The following is a 22,442-nucleotide window of genomic DNA, read 5'->3' as shown; positions in this document are numbered from 1 at the left end:
AGAAACATTAGGAATTCCAAAAGAACAAAGGGACAGATTTAAGAAAAATGACTCATGCATGGGGAATACCAGTGAACAGGGAGTAAGTGGGGATGCCATAGCTCCTTCCCTGGGCAAGCAAAACAATGACCAAACACAGACAGAAAAAGGAAATACTCACAAGGAGGGTACAAGTCAATCACCTGAAAAATTCTTTGAACCACATATTTTGGAAGAGGCTGAAAGGGCTGGTATTACACTAAATGATCACAAATGCACAGAATTAAAAAATGACAAATTGCTGAATGATGTTGTGACACATGTTCAGTTGGAAGGTTGTAATGTGGTCTCTGATGTTACCCAGATGGATGGGCGAACGGTGGCCACACTCCAAAAAACCTCTGAACATGGAGAAATGAATAAAATATCTCGCACAGAAATGGGTAAAAAGGAGGGAAAAATGTCTTTTCATTTACCAATGTGCTTAGCCAAAAGTGAAAAAGACCTGAGAAAGGTGAGCCCTGAAATCAGTAAGAATTCACATTTCTTATGTGTATTAGAGGAAGTTGAGGACAGATATTATGCACCCATCACTGTAGAAGAAAAATGCCACACCTTTGCTATGATTGACACTGGCGCACAGGCCACAATTATGTCCAAGGAGCTGGTAAAGAGTATCAATGAAGGGAGGCCTCCACAGAGTCAGATCACAGTGAAGGCAAATCAAGGCCCAGTGCATAACTTTAATGGGGAGGAGGTGCCCATCATAGGTGTAACTGAGGTTGACATAAAAATAGGAAAGCACAGAATGAAACAAGAGGTATTGATCACATCTATTTGTGAAATTCCATTTCTGATGGGGACAGATTGCCTGAAAAGATTGTCTCCTCTCATAGATGGGGTGAATGGAGTGCTGTGGTCCTTAACCAAAAAACCATTGAGGCCTAAGAAAATAAAATCACAAAACAGCAATATAAAAGAATGTCACACCGTTGCCAAAACAAATGATGCTGTGGAGGTATATCTCCAGAATAGCTGCATACCTAGTGTCACTGTTATATTAAGGTGTCAAGACAAAGATCAGAGCGACAATGAAAAACTACCTGTACAAATATACTTGGACCCAAGGAAAGATTGGCAGACTGCCATAGACGAACACACATTACGTTTCTATTTAAAAGAGAATACATGCAAACAGAATAGTGTTCCTAAAACAGATTCAGAAAAACACATTACCACTCTGGCAGAGATACACATGGAAGATGAGCAACCATGGGTTCACGCTGGTATAAATGATTATCTTAAAACAATAAAAGCCACTTTAGCGCTTGAACATGAAAGGAGTTTCATTAATGAGAAATTGTTGCAAAAAATTATGGAGAGGGAAGAAATCCCGAAATTTAGGATTAAAAACCAATATGTTTCTGGGTTGGACAGTCCAGACTTTGAAAACCGAATTACAGGCAGATGCATGCTTAAAATTAGCATTGGGCAGAAAGCAATTTACCATAATGTATGGATAGTGAGTGGAGCACAAAATGAATTTTACATGGGCAATGACATCATGCACAGAATGTGTATGGTGTTAGATTTCCTTAATCAAAAAATATGGTCACGCCTAGGTGGGCCGGCGCCTGAATTTGAAGACAAAAGAAGGGCTTATCATTGTGCACAACTAGTTCCTTATGCAGTCGAATTACAGATGAGGAAAAATACTATTGTTCCTGCATTTACAAAACAGTTTGCAATAACACTGAAATGCAAAAATGGACAGCAGATGAAAGGCTCTGATGCATTTGTATGCCTGAATGAATCCATAAAACAGCAAGGCCTGGATTATGAATACATTCCATTGGTAGACATTGGTGAGGGATCTGTAAAAATCATGGTAAATAATAAAGGTTGTCAGGACGTTCATTTAGAGGAAAACTCCCCATTAGGAATGGCCATACAAAAATCACATTATACGGCAGATTTAAATAACATGGTGATTGGGAATATTCCTGAAAAATATGTAGATGCCAAGGGCGAGTTGCCAGAACACCTGGACTCTCAGCCCAAAGGAATATTTAAAATTCATTCTGTGTATCCTTATGATTCAAATGAGACAGTGTGCTGCCATCAAGAGGATTGCATAATATTTAATTTAAATGAAAATGAAACAGGAAATCAGCCCATTGAAGTGGAAGCTGATATGCCAAAATATTTGAAAGTGGCAGCCCTACAAAAAGACACAGCCACACAGTTAGAGGAAAGCGCTGAGATTCCTTTACCAGAAGAGTTTCCAGAATTTTCCAGAATGGTAGAAGAGCAGATCTCCTTAGCGGATGCATGTAACAGCGATGAGGATCGACGCAATCTGAGGGAAATATTTATGGAGTTTAAGGATGTATTTGCAAAAGATGCTTATGATTGTGGTTTAACTGATTTACATGTGGCCACACTACCAGAAGGTTGTAGCAGAAATCCAGTGTTTGTACGCCAGTATAGACTACCGCTGGCATGTTTAGAATCATTGGCAGAGATTATTAAAAATTTGGAATCACGGGGAATAATTAGGCCCATTCATAGCACATCCAATACGCCTATTTTAGGTGTGTTAAAGCCAAATGGTCAATGGCGGCTGTGTGCAGACTTAAGAGAGTTAAATAAAAGAGTACCAGTATCTAGATGGCCACTACCATTCATTGATCAGGGCCTAGCTCAGATACATGGTTCAAATGTATTTACCACGTTAGATCTCACATCTGGATATTGGTGTGTGCCATTGGCAGAGGAGATACAACACCTATTTTCCTTTACATTTGACAGGACTCAATATGCCTGGCTTAGAGCTCCGTTCGGGTACATCAATAGTGGGAGTGAATTTGGCATATTTTTGAGAAAGGCCATGCCGGATGCAGCGGAAAGAGGGACAATAGTTTATGTGGATGATGTCTTGATAAAAAATGAAAACCTTAAAAGCCATTTTGATGAAATAAGACATGTGCTTGGCCAATTGCAGAAAGCAGGCGCCAAAGTATCTTTGCAAAAAGCACAATGGTGCAAGAAAAAAGTGAACTTTCTAGGGCATGAAGTGACTGAACATGGGCTAAGTCCACAAAGGAAAAAAATAGAGGCCATACAAAGATTAAAAGATCCTAAAAATGTGAAAGGAGTAAAAAGTTTATTAGGGATGACAGGCTATAACAGAAAGTTCATTGAGAATTATGCAGAAATCACTCAACCATTGACTAAACTGCTTAAACTAAATACTCCCTGGAGATGGGAAAGAGAGCAGTCTGATGCAGTGGCTAGATTGAAGGAATGTCTTGTAAAGGCACCATGTTTAGCATACCCCATAAAGAACAGGGATTTCTTTATAGAAATAGGATTTTCTGAACATTGTATGTCAGCAGTGTTATCACAAAAACACGATTTGAATCACAAAACCATTGCATATGCAAGTAAGGCATTTTCCCAAGTTGAAATGAAATTTAATGAATGCGAAAAGGCCCTATTAACCACTGTGTGGGCGCTACAACATTTCCGCCCCATTGTTCAGGGAGAAAAGGTGATTATTGAAACAAATCATCAACCTTTGCAATTTTTAGAGAGTAAAAGAATTAGATCAGGCAATCTAGCGCAATCCAGAATCACTTCATGGACGCTGGCATTACAAGGTTTTCCCGTAGAAGTAAGATATGGACAAAATAAAAAGAGCCCAATTGCTCAAGGGTTAGCTGACTTACATGACTGTGCAGCTGAACAAATACCAAATGAAATGGAAGTGGAAGCTAGTTTGCAGGAATTTGAACAATCACCACACAAAGCTTTTGATGAAAAAACATGCAAGGATTTGCCAACTGTATATGTGGATGGTTGTGCTTTTCACATTGAAAATGACAGTAATAAACAATTAGTGGCAGGAATAGGAAATGTCTGGTTGAAATGTGAAGGCGTTCCTAGTATAGGGATGAGGATTGGAGATAGGAGCAGTCAGGTGGCGGAATTGGCAGCCATCTATAAAGCAATTGCTACTGCAGTTGATAAAAAGTTCAGTGAAATTGTCCTGGTGACTGATTCTGACTATGCACGGAATAGCTTTGTGGAGTATTTGCCTGGTTGGAAAGCAAGAGGCATGGTTACATACAACAAAAAGCCACTTAAACATGGAAAAATGATACAAGCCATAGACAAATTGGTGTCAGAAAATAATTTAACAATATACTGGAGAAAAATTCGTGGGCATTTAAAAACACCAGGAGAGGATAAGGAGGGAAATGATAAGGCAGACCATCTGGCTAAGATTGGGGCTGTGATGGGAGAATTGCTACCTATTGATTATTTAATGGGTGAAATACAAATTGATGCAGTCACACGTTCTAAAGCACCAAAGGAGGTAGATCAACCGGTGGTGCAGTGGAGTCATGACACGCCAGACCAAGATTTGATTGAGGCACAAAAGAATGATCAAATTTTGGGAATCTATTATAATCATTTGATAGATCCTGAACAAAATCCTTTAACAGAAAATGATTGCATGGGAAAAGAAGAATTGAGGGTGTTATTAAAGAACAAAACACGAATTAGATTACAGGATGGACTCATGATTAGAGAGTCCATAACAGGGCAAATACAGTGGGTAGTACCCCTTTCATTCAGAGGACTAATGCTACACCATGCACACGATGCCATAACTGCAGGCCATAGAGGTTCACAAAAGACATTAGAAATACTAAAAGATTATGCTTACTGGCCACATATGTCCCAAGATGTGGAATTATATACTAGAGGATGTCTAGTATGCGCCCAATTTAAACCTGCTTCACCAATGCATAGAGCACCATTGATGAAAAGAGGCCTAACTCTCCCATGGTCAGATTTGCAAATAGACTATGTAGGTCCTTTAAAAAGGTCGAGCAGGGGACACCGCTATATTTTGAGTGTGGTATGTTTGATGTCAAAATGGATTGAGTGCATTCCCGCACCAGATTGTAGTGCGCAAACAGCAGCCACATTGCTGGTGAACCATGTGTTCTCAAGGTTTGGGTTGCCACAAAGAATTGAGTCAGACAGAGGAAGTCATTTCACAAGTACTCTAATGAGTAAGGTATGGCAAATACTAGGTGTGAAAAGGAAACTACATATCGCATATCGGGCGGCGTCTTCAGGTACAGTTGAAAGAAGCAATAGGTCTGTTGTGGACATTTTAAAGAAATTTGTGGCAGAAGCAGGTTCCAGCTGGGATTTGCGTTTACCATTGGTTTTGATGGCAATCAGGTCGACTCCTGCCAAAGCATCAGGTGTTAGCCCCCATGAGGTCTTAACAGGTAGGAAAATGGTGTTACCACAACACCTACTATACAGAACACATGAGCAAACTCTAGTGAGTGCATCCACAGTTCATGAATATATTGATGAACTGAGGAGGCATTTGCAACATGCATTTGCTTTTGTGCAGAGAAATCTGGAAAGAGCTGCTGACAGTGCTAAGTCATATTATGACAAAAAGACATCAGTAAAGGAATACAATGTAGGGGATCAGGTGTACAAGTTTCATTTTGGAAAAAGTAAACAGAAAAATTCTAAATTTCTGGCAGCCTGGCAGGGGCCATTCCGAATGATAGATAAAGTCTCTCCTGTAGTGTATAAAATTTTGAAAAATGAAGGTGAAACAGCAATAGAGCAGTTTGTCCATGTAAATCAAATCAAACCATGCCATCCCAGACATGAGATCAGGCAGCTTGAGCATGTGGAAACGGATAGAGTCCCTTGAGAAAATAAATGGGTGTGATCAGGAGGCAGTGACAAAGAAGTTAAAAAAAAAAAAAAAAAGTTGATTGTAATGATGGCACATAAACACTGTAATATATGTGAAAATATATAATATAAATAAATAAATAAATAAATAAATAAATGCACATATAACGGAAGCTCGTGGTTAGTGTGCAGAGAGAACGTGTATTAAATATTGAATGCTGTTTTATATGTGTTTGTTTTCTTTTAACTTGTGTTTAATTTCAGAAAAAAAAGAAAAAAAAAACGAAGTATTTTTACCAAGCATGTTTTATTTTTGGCAAAAGGATGAAGTTAGTATTGTGCTATGTACTTAATCTGTTTATTTTCTATTTTGATTTAGACGATTAACATTATTTGATCGGAGGTTCCGGGATCAGAGGCCACGGGAGACGATGGAGTCCTGGAGTCCCCTGGATGAAGACCAAAAGATGCCTGCCTCCAGGTGGAGGTGAAGACAAAATAACCGGAATGCCAAAAGAGATGACTACTGTGGATTCAAGATTGCCAAGATGAAAGAGTACTCGAATGAACCGAATAACATCGCTGGTCGGGACATACCAAAAGAGACAAAGCAAAAGTTCCGGCATATGAAGTTCCACGTATTTATTATTTTAATTATTTATTTTAACTTGTTATATTACTTATTTGTTTTAGTTAGTTGTTTTATTTCATTGTTTTTAATTGACTTGGAAAATTTAAACTTAAAGTAATGCCACTTCCACTGAGAAGGCAAATGTGGAACATTTTATGAACTGATGGACTCAGATGAAATGTTAATTGCAAATTTTCATTGATGCACATGAATATTCATTTTGTTGGATTGCTATATTGTAAAAAAAAAAAAATAGAACAAGTTGTTTTTAGGAATTGGCTTGGATTATAGCCAAGTTCTAAAAACAAAAGGAGGGTATATGTAAGGATATTTGGCATGTTACAGCACAGAGTACAGCACTACTGCACAAGTAGCATTACAGCACTACTGCACAAGTAGCATTTTTTTTGCAGCACCACCACAAGGGTGCGGTGCATTGCTATATGGGTTAGCAGATTAACAAGGAAAGACAGACTATTCAGTCAAAAAACGATTTTAACATATAAGATGCAAAGCTATTTTTACAGTTAAAAGCACACGTGTTCATTTAAAAATGCACACTATTTTTCACCTGAAATGCCTATATTGCTAGAGACACATTTGAAAATTAACAGCTAACATATTAACCATTAACCTGACTAATAAAACCTTATTTTAATATAACTCACTAATAAAATGTGTTCTCTACTGCAGAATTAGGCATACTTTGAAAACCAGTTAAATGAGTGTGCAGATTTTTCCTCTCTTCTCTGCCTGATTATCCGTGTTGTTGTGCACAGTAACTGCAGGAGGAAGGAAGTCAGATTTGCAACAATTGCAAATGTATAAGCGAAGCTATTGTTTAAAAGTAGGAGGATGAGAGATGATGGATTTCATTGGAACACGTCATAAAGAGGGCTGAGAGGAAAGTTTTAGTGGGCAGTAGCAGGGAAAAAGACAGGAGACATCTTTCTGCACTACTGGGGAGAAGACCTGGCTGTGGGGGTGTCCTGCTGCAGTCGAGACTGGGGAAAGCTGAAAGAATTACCTTTCCACTGGCAGAGGCAGTCCTATCTGAAAAAGCTGAGAATTCCAGGCAATGACCCCGGCTTGAGAAGGCAAGCGTTCCTTTTTGTTGGAGTTAAGCCAAGAGAGCCACATTCACAGAGAGAATCCTCTGAACAGATAAGGTAATTACCTAACTGGGGGAGCTGTGTGTGTGCACGAAAGTATGCAGTCAGTGTAGAAAAATGAAAGTCCCGTGCGTGTCTTAATCAAGTGCTAATGTTGCAATTTAAGTTCTGTTCTCCGCCACTATAATTGCAGTGTGTCATTGAAAATGCTTTGATTGTTCCCTTTTATTGCTGTAAAGAATGAGATCATGTCTAAATGCAAATTTTATAATACAGAAAATATTTGAAAACAGACAGGTGGTTTATTTTCTATTTACCATTACAATGCCAATGATGTGGGGAGATTTTTAAACAGTGCAATGGTCATTTTAAGACAGATGTGTGTATGTCAGAATCAGTATGAATAATTGTGAGTGACTGTAGTATAACTTGTTGGAGGTACATGAGCCAACGGGAAGAGAGACTCTCTGAACATAGCTCCCTACCGTATATAAGGTAGTGGAAATTACCACAAGACTACCACATATAGCTCTCTGTCGTAAATAAGTCAGTGAGTTTGCCCATGGTGGCGCACCAACACTATCCCTGGAAATTGTGGTTTCCCTAGAATGCAGGTCTGAGGTCTCTCTAGTGATCACACGAAAAATCTAAGCGAAGATAAGGGATTCTGGACATTGGGGCCACAAATAAAACAAGGGAATTATGCTCACCAAAATACCACCAACCACGTATACCAAATATGCAGGTCTGGGTGCTGAAATAATGCATGTCCATTGTATTATTGTTGCACATGGCCAAATCTGAATACAAAGAGTGATTATTGCTAAGTTATTTCTCGGCGGTAATAAAATACCGTCAGGCCCCAAATCTCCACAAAATACCCTACATGGGTCACAAAGGAGATTGCCCTCTTAGTTTCCAGATTGTGCACAGTGTGGGACATCCCTGAACATGCTCAGATTTGCACCAATTTGAAATACCAAGAACATACAAATCCAGAAAAATAAAAAAAGAGCAGAATGGGGTGGGGGTGTGTCCTGACGCCAATGCTGACGGACGTCTAGTGCTGCCGCTCCATCCCACTTCCTACCTCTAAGGCATTATTTTAAAATATATAACACTTTCTTACTTACCTGACACTTCTATCCTGTTGCAGGACGCCGCTCCCAGCTCCGTCTGTCTTCTCGCTGCAGCTCGGCCCCCCCTTCTGCACTAAAAGTGCCTCGGCAGTCTGTCTGCGGCTGCAGTGGGTGCCCGCCCTTTCTGAGGAGAGGGGCGGCGAAGAGCCTACTGCAACACACCGGCTGTGGCCTGGGCGGCCCCTCCTCACCAACGCTACCGTCTCTAGGCAAACTGAGGAAGTGAAGGCGGGAAGATAGGGAAAGAAAGGGAAAAAAAAGAATACATAAGAAGTGTATTTCCGAATGACGTGCATCTGGCAACATATTTAAAGGTACAGGAACAATTTTTCTTATTTTTTTTTTCTTCTTTTACTCAGCGTTTGGAAAGCAGCTGGCCCTAGCTATATCTACACAACTGTTTATTACAAAATATTAATAATGGACTTTTAAATATAACAAAATACCGGATATTTCTCCTTAGTACATTTTGAATTGACTTTTAACTGCATTAATCAGTCAGCAGATTAACAGATAATTTCCAACCCTTTTTGTTGGTTATCAAGCGGGGAGCATTTCAGAAAGATATTTGATTGCCTTACACAATAAATACACAATTAATACTTATTCATAGACTTCCTACCTCAACTCAAAAATTCCTACCTCTACTCTACAATTTGCATGTGATGATCTTTTTGAGGTGAAAGGGCAATAGAAGGGAAAAGAAGAAAATGGAAACCGGAGGGTTGGAGAGAAAGGAATAAAAAAGGGCACAAGATAGAAGAAAGGCGAAATAGAAAGGACACAGGAGGGAAAGGAGGAATAAAAAGAAAAGAACATACATAAACCACACTGTTCCTTACCCAATTGTTGATTTGCTCATGCTGAAGGTCTTTCATGAAACATTCCTTAGTTTACGCCTTATTATTCTTTTGTGTTTGCATTTAACTTCCCTTAACAGGAATAACACTTTATGCATAATATGGATGTAATAATTGTAAACTGAGGCGCTCTATATCTACAAAGCTCTGGCGCTAATATATGTTGTCTCCTCAACTAGCCTTCTTTTAGCCCACGGAATCACTGATCTTTGGCATGTGCAGAGGCTAATACAAGCACCTTTGAGCTTTTCAATATCTATACTTCAAGTGAAATATTCTAAATATATATATATATATTTGTTATATATATCAGCAAAGAATATGGCTACCAATAAGAAGAACACGACAACTGCAAAGGATCAGAATATCTCAAACTCTAACCTTAAGAGACCTAATAGTGACTCACCACCTCCGATGGGTATATCCGATCCTGCCATTGATGCCATCTTATCTGAAATTAGATCTCTTAAACCATTTATTGAAACCACAAATCAAAAATTACAGCAGCTAGATCACAGATGGAAAGGCTTTGAAAATAGAATGGACGAGGTGGAGAAAAGAGTTGGTCTTGTAGAAGAGGTTTCTTCGAAGGTAGCATTACTCGAAAAGTCAATCAAAGACCTCCAAAGGCACAATGAGGATTTAGAAAAACACAGACGACGAAACAATCTTCGCATTTCAGGTCTGCCGGAAGTTTTAGAAGGCAACAATACCATTATTTTTCTACAAAAGTTTCTCTCAACCCTGCTCCATTTACCTTCTGATTTAATAATCAAAATACAACGTGCACATATAATTGGTAAAGCACCAACCGCTACATCTCCAAAAGCTTTGTCCAGAGCGCTGATTTTTTATATTCTCGAATATTCCCAACTTCAACTCATTTTGTCTGCCGCCAAGGAACGAAAGTAACTCATTTGGAACGGCAATAGGATATATATCTCACAAGATGTTGCAAAAATCACGGCCCAACGTAGGAAATCATTTCCATCCTTCCGCCCAGCCTTAAAGCAACTAAATATCCGGTATGGCCTATACCACCCTTGTTCATTCAAAGTGACTCATGAAGGCCAAACAAATATGTTTGACGATCGAGCTGACCTCAAAGCTTTCATACGTTCCATTAACACTAAAGGCATGGATACTTCATCTCCAGCTAGCACCTCAACTTCGCACATTACATAACTGTATCCCCCTTGCTTAAGCTTCACATTTACATTTATAATGCCATGTTTATCATCTTATAATAACTTGTGTGACGGGTGTCTTTGCTGCATCCACCCTCCATCCTGAGTTTTTTTTTTTATTTTTTGTCTTTTTGTCGATTCAGCGGGCGTCACCCATCCCTACTACTGCAATCACATGTTGTCTCCCTTATCCAGTCTGATCCTAATTTATGCTCTATTGTCTGATACCCTTCCTTACTTTCTCATGATTGGACCCCCTACCTCCCCTCCATTAACCCATTGTGTCACCCTCTTGTATCTCCTTATGAATTTGTTGGACTCAATATATTGTTTTTTGGCACTAAATTTCTTTATCCTCATGGTTTCAGATTATGTTATCATAACTTTTAAAGTGATGAAATGATCCTCAAGTGTGTCTCATGGAACATCAAAGGTTGTAACAACCCCATTAAGAGATGTAAGGTTATGAATCATCTTAACAAATTTAACCCTTCCATAGCCTGTATACAGGAAACACATCTCTCCAGCAAAGAAGTATTGAAATTAAAGTCTCGTTGGGTCAAGGAAATCATTTTCAGTTCTGTTGTTGCTAAGAAAAATTGTGTACCTATTTTAATTAGCAAAAAATCACCCTTCAAAGTTCTTGACCAAGGTGCAGATATCAATGGCAGATGGGTATGGGTCAAACTACACATTGATTCTACACAAGTTACCATTTTGAACATCTACGGCCCCACTAGCCACAATCCCCTTTTCAGTGTTCCATAAAACAACTGATACTTCAAAATAGTTTCACCAACTTAATTATGTGTGGGGATATGAATCAGGTCCTTGATCCTTTTCTTGACAGAAAATCCAGCTGCCAGTTCAAAAGCAACAAATCATACAAATCCTTTTTGGGATGTTTAGCTGAAACCGGCCTTATTGATACTTGGAGATTATCTCACCCTACCCAACTTGACTATACTTTCCACTCTTCCCCACATAACACCCTCTCCCGCCTAGACTACATCTTCTCTTCAAAAGCCCTTACTGGTTCCATTTTAGATTCTAAAATAGGAAATATTATTATTTCCGACCACGCCCCGGTTTGCACCTCCTTTAGCCTTTCAGACGTACGCACACCTTCATCTTGTTGGAAACGTAATAATTTTCTCCTGCACGATCCCCTATTCATCCTAGCTGTTCAATCTTTTGTTCAACAGTTCTATGCGGACAATAAAGACCTAGATACTTCAGTAGTCAATAACTGGCATGCCTTCAAGACGGCATTAAGAGGTCACATTATGGCGTATTCAGGAAAGAAGAAAGCTCTACGCAAAAAGCATTTAGATGACCTTTACTCTCAGCTCACCTCTGCTGAACAACAGTATTATAGTGACTCCAACCACACCAATCTTCGTCAGGTATTAGCCATACGTTTTCTAATTAACAAGTTGATTACAGACCTTGCAGCTGGGACCATTCTGAAAAATAAAACAAAAATTTACCAAACCTCCAATAAAGCCGGGAAAGCTCTTGTCTCTTACCTGAAATCAAAAAAAGAAAAATGTTTCATATTTCATATCAAAGACTCATCCTGCACTGTATATCATCAATCTATTGATATACTAAATTGCTTAAAAAAATTCTATGCTAACCTATACACTCCTGAGAACTCTATTTCCCATAACAACTACACATCCTTTTTTTAATAATATTAATAGATCCTCTTACCCTCAATTAGACCTTTCCCACTTAGATAATGATATTACTCTTTCAGAAATCTCTAAAGCAATTAAAGGTTTAGGTCAAAGCAAAGGCCCTGGCCCAGATGGTCTCTCCACTGAATTCTTTGACAAAATGTCACAATCTCTCATCCCCAAACTCCAAAATCTATTCTCCTTCTTCATTTCCCAAAAAGCCTCATCTGGCTCCTTCTCTGAAGCCTTACTCATACTTTTCCCCAAACCCGACAATGATCCTTCTGTCCCAGGTAATTATTGGCCCATCCCTCTCATCAATGTAGAAAGCAAATTTTTGCAAAAATTCTAGCAAATAGAATCGAATCCTCTCTTCCTTTCCTAATAAAACCTGATCAAGTTGGGTATGTTAAGGTTCGCAACATTTCCTCCAATGCCAGACCTCTGTTAAATGCTATCCATCTTTCGGCCACAAATAAAAAAGATAATCTAGGCTCTGCTGTCATAGCACTAGATGCAGAAAAGCCCTTCGACCGGGTCAGTTGGGATTTTATGTTTCAGTCTCTTCATTGGCACAGTTGTGGTGATAAGTTTATTTCCCTTGTCAGATTACTTTAGTCCTCTCCAAAATCCTCTATATGTATTAATGGTCTAACCACCCCATTATTTTCCCTCAGCAGAGGCACTAGACAAGGTTGCCCCTTCTCACCTATCTTATATATTCTCTCGTTAGAACCGTTATTAGAACTAATCAGATCTAATAAAAATATCCCAGGTATTTCAATTGGAACATCTCATATAAAAATAGTAGCTTATGCAGATGATATCCTCATTTTTATTAAGAACACTAAAATACATATTCCACATTTACTTAATATACTGTCTCTATTTGGCTCTGTTTCAGGTTATAAGCTTAACAAAGATAAATCAGAAATAATGCCCCTCAATCCTTTCTGTCTTAAACATGACATTGACCCCTTTGGTTTTAAATGGTGTACTTCCTCTATTAAGTATCTAGATTTACGTTTTGCCCTTACTATATAGGATACCATAAAACGTAATACACAATCTGTATTGGATAGATTAAAGGAATTAACATCCAGATGGTCCCCCCTATATCTTTCATGGTGGGGTAGACTTGATTCGATCAAGATGATGCTATCACCAATCATTTTATATTACCTACAACTCTTTTGTGTTCTGTTGTCCCCTTCCTTTTTTAAATCTATTTACTCAATCTTACTTAACTTACTTTGTGGGGTGGGCAAAAGTAAAAGAATTTCTTTGATCAAATTGAAGGCACCCTATGACAAAGGCGGGGTTAGATTCCCTGAGTGTAAGACTTACCACACTGCTTTTCTTTTGAAACAATCTAGAAGCTGGTTTGCTTGTCCTAAATCATCAGATATTCCCACATGGTGCATCATTGAGAAACAGTTGGTGTTTCCTATAGAAATAACAGACCTTATTTATGTGTTTAACCATTCATCGTCAACCACATCAGACCCAATCAGAGCTACAATATCTGCCCTTCAATTCTTCCTATTTCCCCATACTAAATGTCCAAAAAAATGGCTCTCTCCTTTACTATGGCATAACAGTAGGATCCTTATTAATAACAGAACCCTAAATAGAAAATCCTGTTTAAAAAAAGGGATTAGATTTATACAACAAATCATAGATAGTTCCTCTGTTCTATCTTTCCAACAATTCAAACATCAATTTTCCATCCCTAATACTGAATTCCATTTCTACACCAATTTAGTCAACTCTTGCTTAATGCACTTCATAGTTCATCTAATGACATATTGACTCCTGATGCTCTCAGACTACTACAACTAACAATGCCACCAGATACCAAGGCCTCCAAATTCTTTAATATTCTTATAGCTTCCTTAAAGTTATGAACGATCCGCTATAATTGGGAAAATGATTTTGGTCACATTTTAGATGATCTCACATGGTCTACCCTTTTCTCCAGAACTAAACATATCTCTACATCAGCAGCTATCTCTCAGCATTTTTTCTTTTCTATACACAGAGCATTCATGACACCCGCTAAATTATCTTCATCTAAGATTAATGATAATGACAATTGTTGGTCTTGTGGAGCTGCCTCTGCCTCATACGAGCATATGTTTTTTAAATGTCCCTATATGGCAACAAGTATGGAAATATCTTAATTCTATTTTTTTCACTAACATTCCACTTTCCTTCATAAATATTGTCTTGGAAAGCCTTGCAATAACCACTCACCTACCATCTGGAGCATCCAAACTTTACAATCTCTTTATAAGCTTGGCCTTGAAGAACGTAACTGCCAACTGGAAAGACTCTCGTTCTGTGTGTATCAGAAGCTGGTGGAATAATATATGTCTCACGCAAAGGATGGAACTGTGTATGGCAAGTAATTTAAACTCCATACATAAGTATAATGCTATATAGTCTTTTTTTATCCGCTATTTGGATCACTTTAATGTATCTACACATGGTATGTGACCTTCTATTACCTCCTATCCCTCTTGGACACACCTTGGCCCTCATTACGACCCTGGCGGTAAGTATTGGCCATTACTGGCATGGCGCAAATAACGTGTCCGTGCTGCCCAGAGACCGCTAAAAGCGGCACATTACGACTTCTCGGGCACGAGCATTGCGCCATGCTGGTAATGTAATCTCTGCCATGCCGCTAAAGGCTGTAAAATCCCACTTACCGGCATCGTATGCCGTGCAAATAGCACCTCCGCCACCCCAGTCATCGACATTAGCGGTCACCGCTAATAGCGGTAATCGAAATTAACGGGAACCGCTATTAGCGGCGACCGTAAACAAGCGGATCCGGAAGTAGCGTCACCGCACAGGAACGGGAAAGAGCACGGCGGCCATCTTTAAAAACACAATCCATTGCCATCCTCTGTAACCAGTGGACACCCGACCCCCACAACCTCCACAAACCTTCTACATCACCCATTCCACATCACAATGCCAAAAGTTCTGAAGAAGAGCAGAGATCGGCTGCGGCAGGAGCGCTTTTCAAGGGAGGAGCTAACTCTGTTGGCCGAAACCCTCCAAGAGCACGCTGATGTTGTGTTTTCCACAGAGATGACCAGACCGGCGCTTCAGCAAAAAAAGACCATATGGGCCATGGTAGCCCAGAGGGTCAGTGCCGTCGGCACAACACCCCGCAATGCCAGACAATGCCGAAAAAGGTGGGACGATCTACGGCTCCGCGTTAGTAGCATACTGGCGGCCAATCGGAATCTCGGCATGGCGACTGGCAGAGGAGCTGAGTCGCCCATCAAACTACAGCCGTGGGAGGAGATATGTGCCGCCACCATAGGCACGGAGAGCATTGAGGGAGTTGGAGATATGGAGAGAGGAGCCCCTACATCAGGCGACGCAGGTAGGTGCCTTAAGTCCAACTATGCCAATCTCACCACAATGATGTCCAGATGGTTGGGAAGTGCAATGATGCCTAACAGGGTCCACCGGACACATTAGCACAAGACTGCCTACAGGCAGTGCTGACCTCCACCTTGTACACATGCATAATGCACCCCCTTTCTGTAGCCACCCATTTGCCTCCATGCTTCTGCCACCTAAGATTGAGACAACCTGTATGTCACTGCCTCCAATGTGAACCATCTAGCAATCAAAATGAATGAAGCCATCACAATGCCTGCTCAATGTCCGTAGACCCATCACTAACCCTCTCCCTCCTTTGGTCCACCACAGGCTCTCATTCGGACAGTGCCGATGAAGACACAGGCACAACACCTGGCAAGAAGCCCTGGCCCGAATTGCCACAAAACCGTCTCTCCACCTCAGGTAGAAAAGCAAACGCCCACAACAGGATAAATCCCACAGCACAGGCCAAGGCACCGATGTCCAGCAAGTCAACCACTTCGGCGCCACTGACTTCAACCATCCGCCCAGTGGTGTCCACTGAAGGCACTGGATCTGCAGAAAGCAGCACCATTGGTGAGACTGCTGCCACCGCAGCTATCTCAGACAACAAGGAAGGGGATGTAGATATTGTCATGGGTCCCCCCACTGGCCCCCTGCATTCTCCCTACCTGTCCCCGTGCAGCCAGCATGACACTAGCATACAGGGGCAATCTCCTGGAAACTCTTGGCCGGCTACTCCCTGCCCAATAGCAGATGTGCATGAGGGGAGCAGCATAATGGACACGCTACAACCATCAGCCACAGACCACAACAGCCAAGAGTCCATGCAGGAAATAATCACGCAGCAACAGCAACTTGTAGCCCTGTTGACACAGCATGTCACAGAATGCGTGCGCCACCGCTAGGGGGGAAATGCGCGAATGTGCTAATACTGTTAGGTCTGCCATTGAGTCCACTTCTAAAGACATTTGTGCTGAACTGGCCGCGGTGCCGCACGTACTTTCAGAGCTAGTCCAAACAATGCGGGACATGCGTCCATGTGAGCAACCCAGTTCCTCCTCGGCTTCCAGTTCAACCTGAACCAGCCCCGTCCACAGATCGGGCAGGAACCTGCGGCGTAACGACAGGGGTGCACCGGGTGCCCGGAGAGGGGGGTGCCAATAGGCGCAGCCTCGTGTACTGATGCCACATGATGCACTTGTGCACAGTCATCCACACCATGTTATGGGGAGTAGAGGGGGGAGGGGGAGTGGATGTGTTGGGGAGTAGAGGGGGGATGGGGAGTGGGTGTGTTGGGGAGTAGAGGGGGAGGGGGGATTGGGGGTGTTGGGGAGTAGAGGGGTTAGGGGGGTTTGGGTGTGTTGGGGAGTAGTGGGGGGAGGGGGGTGTGGGTGTGTTGGGGAATTGAGGGGTGAGGGGGGAGTGGGTGTGTTCACTTAGATTTACCTTTTCAATACACTTTTTGGTTATGCACAAATCACATGTGTGGACATTGCTCATTGCGTACGCGTGCTTTATTGGTGAACAGTCTGCAGTGTCCATGTCCCTGACACACCCAATGCCCCAAGTGCCATCTCCATGTGACGCCCCCCATCCATGTGTGCTAGAAGAATTGGTTGATCAGAGTCCGTCACATCTCTCCTGTGCATCGCTTCCTCCCTGAGGTGCTGCCCCATCCCCACCCTCCTCATCCTCTTCCTCAGGTGGTTGCTATTCTGCGTCAGCGGGCAGGGGCACATTCCGTCTGATGCACATGGGGCACATTCCGTCTGATGCACATATTGTGTAGCATCACACATGCCATGACAATCTTTGCCACCTTCTCATGGCGGTACAGGAGTGCCCCACCAGACCTGCTGAGGCAGCAAAACCGTGCCTTCAAGAGGCCAAATGTCGGCTCAATCACCACACGGGTTCGTGTATGAGCACGATTATAGTCCTCCTCATGGCTGTTCTGTGGGTTCCGGACTGGGGTAAGGAGCCACCGCTTCAAGGGATAGCCTGGATAGCCTGCATCACCTGCATGTGGGAAACAATGTATGTGTAAGTTAACTCATCATGTTTGACCTCATTAAGTGATACCATGGCATGCATTTGTTTCTTCATCTCAACCCCATTTCCATGCATGGATGGAGTCACACGATGAGACTGCTATGTGTGTATTCCTCTTATGGACTGTTTTGCATGTCATTGATTAGTGTGCGCGGGGGGGGGGGTCCAGTTCCTTGTGAGTGCACATGCACTGTGTCAGTCCACGTCCGTTGTTTCTGTGATCTTGCAGATGTCCACTTATTTGTATGCTGTCATCCTGGCAACGTTGATGTCAGCCTCATGATGCTCTCACTACGCACAACAAATGGTGTCATGCAATTTAGTTGGGCTTCTGTGTCAGTGTAGCGGTGTATTGATGTATTTGACCCTCATGTGACTCCTTTGTACGCAGTAATGGGGGACTGGCCTTTCAGTTCATGGTGTTTTGTGCTTTGTATTGGCTATAGTTGTTGCTTGTGGCTGCATTTCATTGTGGGGGATGCAGTCGGATTTGGTACAGTGCACATGCAGATGTCTGTGAGATGGTTGTGACACTGCTTCATTTGCATGGTAGGGCTGCTTGCATCTTGCAATATGTGGTCAGGTGTCAGGTCCAGCCTGGGTGGATTTTGGGGTGTGAGCTTCCTCCATTCCCTCTTGCACTCGCGGCTAGGTTATGTATGCATCTCTCCACCCCCATCTCAGCCAGGTGAAGTATGCATCTATGCCTCAATCACCTACCCACATCACATTTCCATGAGCCTAACATGCGACTCACCGAGAAGCCAGGATCTGTGCCCTGCATGTCGCTCCACGTAGCGTGGAATCGTGGAGTTCCGCAGGACCATTGAATCATGGGTTGATCCGGGGAATCAAGCACAGCAATGTGTGATGATCTTGTTTGACTCACATACCATTTGCACGTTGATTGGTTGGTATAGCTTACAGTTGCGGTACACTACCTCCATGGCATGTGGGACCACCAATTCCACACGGGTGCAGTCGATGGTGCCAATGCAACCAGTTATGCCGGCCAGTGAATGGTAACCCACTTTGGTGTTTGAGATCTCCTGGGCAGACCGTGGTAAGGAAATGTGTTTGTCTGTGTGCTTGAGGAGGGCATCAAGCACTTGGTTCAACATACGTGAGAATAATGGTTGTGAAATGCCACGCAGTTGCCCCACTGTGTTTTGGTAGGTGCCTGTGGCCAGGAAGTGGAGCACAGTCACCACCTTCAGTAGGGGTGGGATGGCGCTGCGTTTTTCAATGAGGCTGACTATGTCGTCATGTATCATGTCAACAATTGTGGTGATGGTGTCCCGGTCCAGACGGTACAGGGTGTGGATCTGCTCAGCGGTTGAGTTGAATGGACTGCTCTGATGCGTGGGATTGGGGGCTGCCTGCGTGGTGGCACTGGCTGTGCTGGTGGGGCATGCTGGCCCTGCCTTGCCCTCCTTCTCCTCCTGCATCTCCTCTGTGATGCCTGTTGTTATACTTCTTGTAGTTGTTGTTGTAGCACTTCCACTGCAGTCAGGTCCTCCAGCCCCAGCATTGCTAGTAGTATTGGATTCATTGTGGAGTGTAACTGTGTGTGGGAAGTGGTGGGGCGTGCTCCTTTTATGCTTGCCCAGTCTGTATTGCCTCCACCTGTGCTGATTGTGTGCACCTGTGGCAGCTGGGAACACTGCACATGGCCATTTACGGTTGGTCCGCGATGGCGGTATTAGCACCATGGCGGTAAGGTACTTTACGGCCTTCACAAAGGCGTCATTTCCATGTCCGCGTGACTCGTAATGTTCCCAATTTAGCGCCATGGCGGTATTTATGGCATGGGAGTCGTGTGCCCGCGCCCATGGCGCTTTTAACGGCACCGTTGATTACGGTGCTGCTAATAGCGCTATCTCGGGTCATAATCGGCCCTAGCGGTAAGCAATGTTTTTCACTTACCGCCAGGGTCGTAATGAGGGCCAAGCTTGCATTTTTATATATTTGTATTTAATTCTCGAAACCTTATTGAATATTATTATTATACACATAAGTGCCATGCCTTCTTTATCTAGCTCCCTTTGATTCCCCCCTCCCATCCTTCTCCTGTTTGTTCTAGTTTGTCGTGTATTTGTCTCCCCCCAATTTAAATATCGTTAAGCAAAAATCTTTTCTTGATAAGCTGTTCTCATATATGGTTATACATTGTTCTCTTTAAATGGTGTCACTCTTAATGCTACATTGTTATTGTTATTTACAAGCAAAATCAACATTTGGTGCATTCTTTTATATGTTTTCCATACGTTTTTCTTCCTAATTACCATCCTTCCATTGTTTAACCAATGATTATTGCTTAATGTCTTCTAAACAAAGATATTAATATTGTACTATATATTTTAATAATAAAAACATTTATTAAAATAAAAAAGAGCAGAACAACTTCATATAGGACTGTCATCCTGTCATCACCTCTATGTGAACAAGTAGTTGTCTAATCTCACTGCAGATAGAAGAAAGGTCTATTGGAGGGCATATATGGACTATTCGTATGGACTATTTCATAGAGATTGTACTTTGAGTGCTCGCAAAAGGAGGAAAATGACACTTTGCAACCCAATTAAGATGGAACTTGATAAGTACTAATAATTGTATTATTTTACCAATAATAGCGTTCTGTTCGCTAGATCAATTGTTTTGTTGTCCAACAAGTTTAGACCATTATTCCATTACGGGATGACCCTGGAAGATGGAGGGGACTAAGTGGCAGACTCTGCTTGTGACTTCAGTCATCCAGTTAATTTTATTTTAATCAAGTTTAAACAGCTGTTGAGGCAGCCCGCGTTGCCCTCTTAGGACTTGTCCTACTATTAGCAGCATTGTTTGTTATGCTTTCACGTCTTTCCTTCCTAATTCAGATTATTTCACGAATTGTGCATGCTCACCCACTAGTGGAAACACGGGCCTCATCACGAGTTTGGCAGTAACTCTTAAATGTGGCAGTACCGCTATTACCGCCACATTTAAGGGTTTGCCAGATCATGGCCTTGGCGGATTTCCCCCCAGCTCAGAGCTCGGGGGAACTCCGTGGCAAATTTGCTGATTTTCAGCACTATTAACTCCTGCTGGAAAACTGCCGGCGGTTATAGTGCAAATGTTCCCCATTGGGCCAAATGGTGAATAAGGAATTCCCGAATGGGCCCAATGGGGAATGGGCACTAGCCGCTCCGCCAAACTCAGTATCCGGCACTAATCGCACCGGGGGTTTGGCGGTAGGGCTAATAGCACCAGTGGTAATACCGCCGGCGTTACCGCCCAACTCGTGATGAGGTCCAATGTCTAAGATTACTCTCAATTACTGTTTCAATGGTATTGCAATGATTCTACCCGGGATTACACTTTTGGGCCAGGGTCGCATGGTTGCTAAGATCAATTATATATATGCTGACATTTCTCTTCTTCTGCGACTTGTTGAGGTATCCATAGAATTTTTGGTAATTTCAGAGTATGCCCCTGTGATGCCTACTTTTGAACTACAACTCGTCTGCATCACAGGTTTACCATTTTTCTTGTTGGGGAACATTGTCCTTGTATCTCTGACCAAGGAGGATGTTATGTTATGTTATATGATATGTTATGTTATAGGTTCTTAAGGATACAATTGGCCGATAGCACCCATCACTTTCAAAATGTAGAAGTTGCTCCGCTCGTATTACAAAATTCTTTTAAAATTGTTGAATAATTGTGATTTGTCTTTGAACCTTTTATTATTTTAGGCTGATTTCTTTTACTTCTTTTAAATTGGGTGAACAGGAACATTATTTACACCTTTAATCTTTGTGATTCCTGGTCGCTGTCAGAACTACAACTCCCCTATGCACTGTAGTCCTGCAGTGTTATTAATTGCTGGTCAGGTGCGTCAGCGCCGGGGTATCAGGGCTTAGCCAGTGTGTGTAATGCGCCGACTCTAACGACTGACCACTGAGGGAACTTTACATCCCAGCAAGGTCCTGCTGTAAGTACTAGATGTATGTGCTTGGGTTCCATTTGCAGCTGCTAAGCTGTCACTCATGGATCCTCGGCTCCACGCATTATTGGCCGCTCAGAAATCATGCAGACATGCTATTATTAATAAATACAATGTATTTAGTACTGATAACCTCCTGCCCACATTGTCAGCCCTCTGACACATTGCCCATACTTGAGTACCACAAATAATACTCACTTATTGGGTCAAAGCAATTGTGTGCAAGTGATCGAGCAACAAGATCAGGAATGAATCAATAATACGCAGACAAACGATCCCCCAGAATGCCCTCCACATGCTAATTCACCTGCTAAAACCATGCAAGATATTGTCTTACCTATATTGAAAACAAATAACAATCCCTTACCCTCACATGCCCAGAGAATGAGTAAGAACGTGTGCAGAATGGGGGGAGGGGCAAAATCATTAAGATTACTCTACTTAATACCCGATCCCTACAAGCATGCTTTGGACATACGTGTAATGCTTACCTGATATCTGTACCTGATACACTTACCCCTCTTCCCTCTCTTTGTCTTTAAGGTTGGTCTGGTGTGAGACTGATATCAAGTTCTGTAAAATCAGGAGCCACTGGTTATTCTCTTGTAAGTTTATGGGTCCCACTCCTTCCCTCTGCCACCCTTGTATGTTTGTTCTCTCCT

This window comes from Ambystoma mexicanum, chromosome 7q, assembly GCF_040938575.1.
Source record: "Ambystoma mexicanum isolate Mex_15411 chromosome 7q, UKY_AmexF1_1, whole genome shotgun sequence".
Classification (NCBI taxonomy): Eukaryota; Metazoa; Chordata; class Amphibia; order Caudata; family Ambystomatidae; genus Ambystoma; species Ambystoma mexicanum.
Note: the sequence above shows the minus strand (reverse complement) of the source record.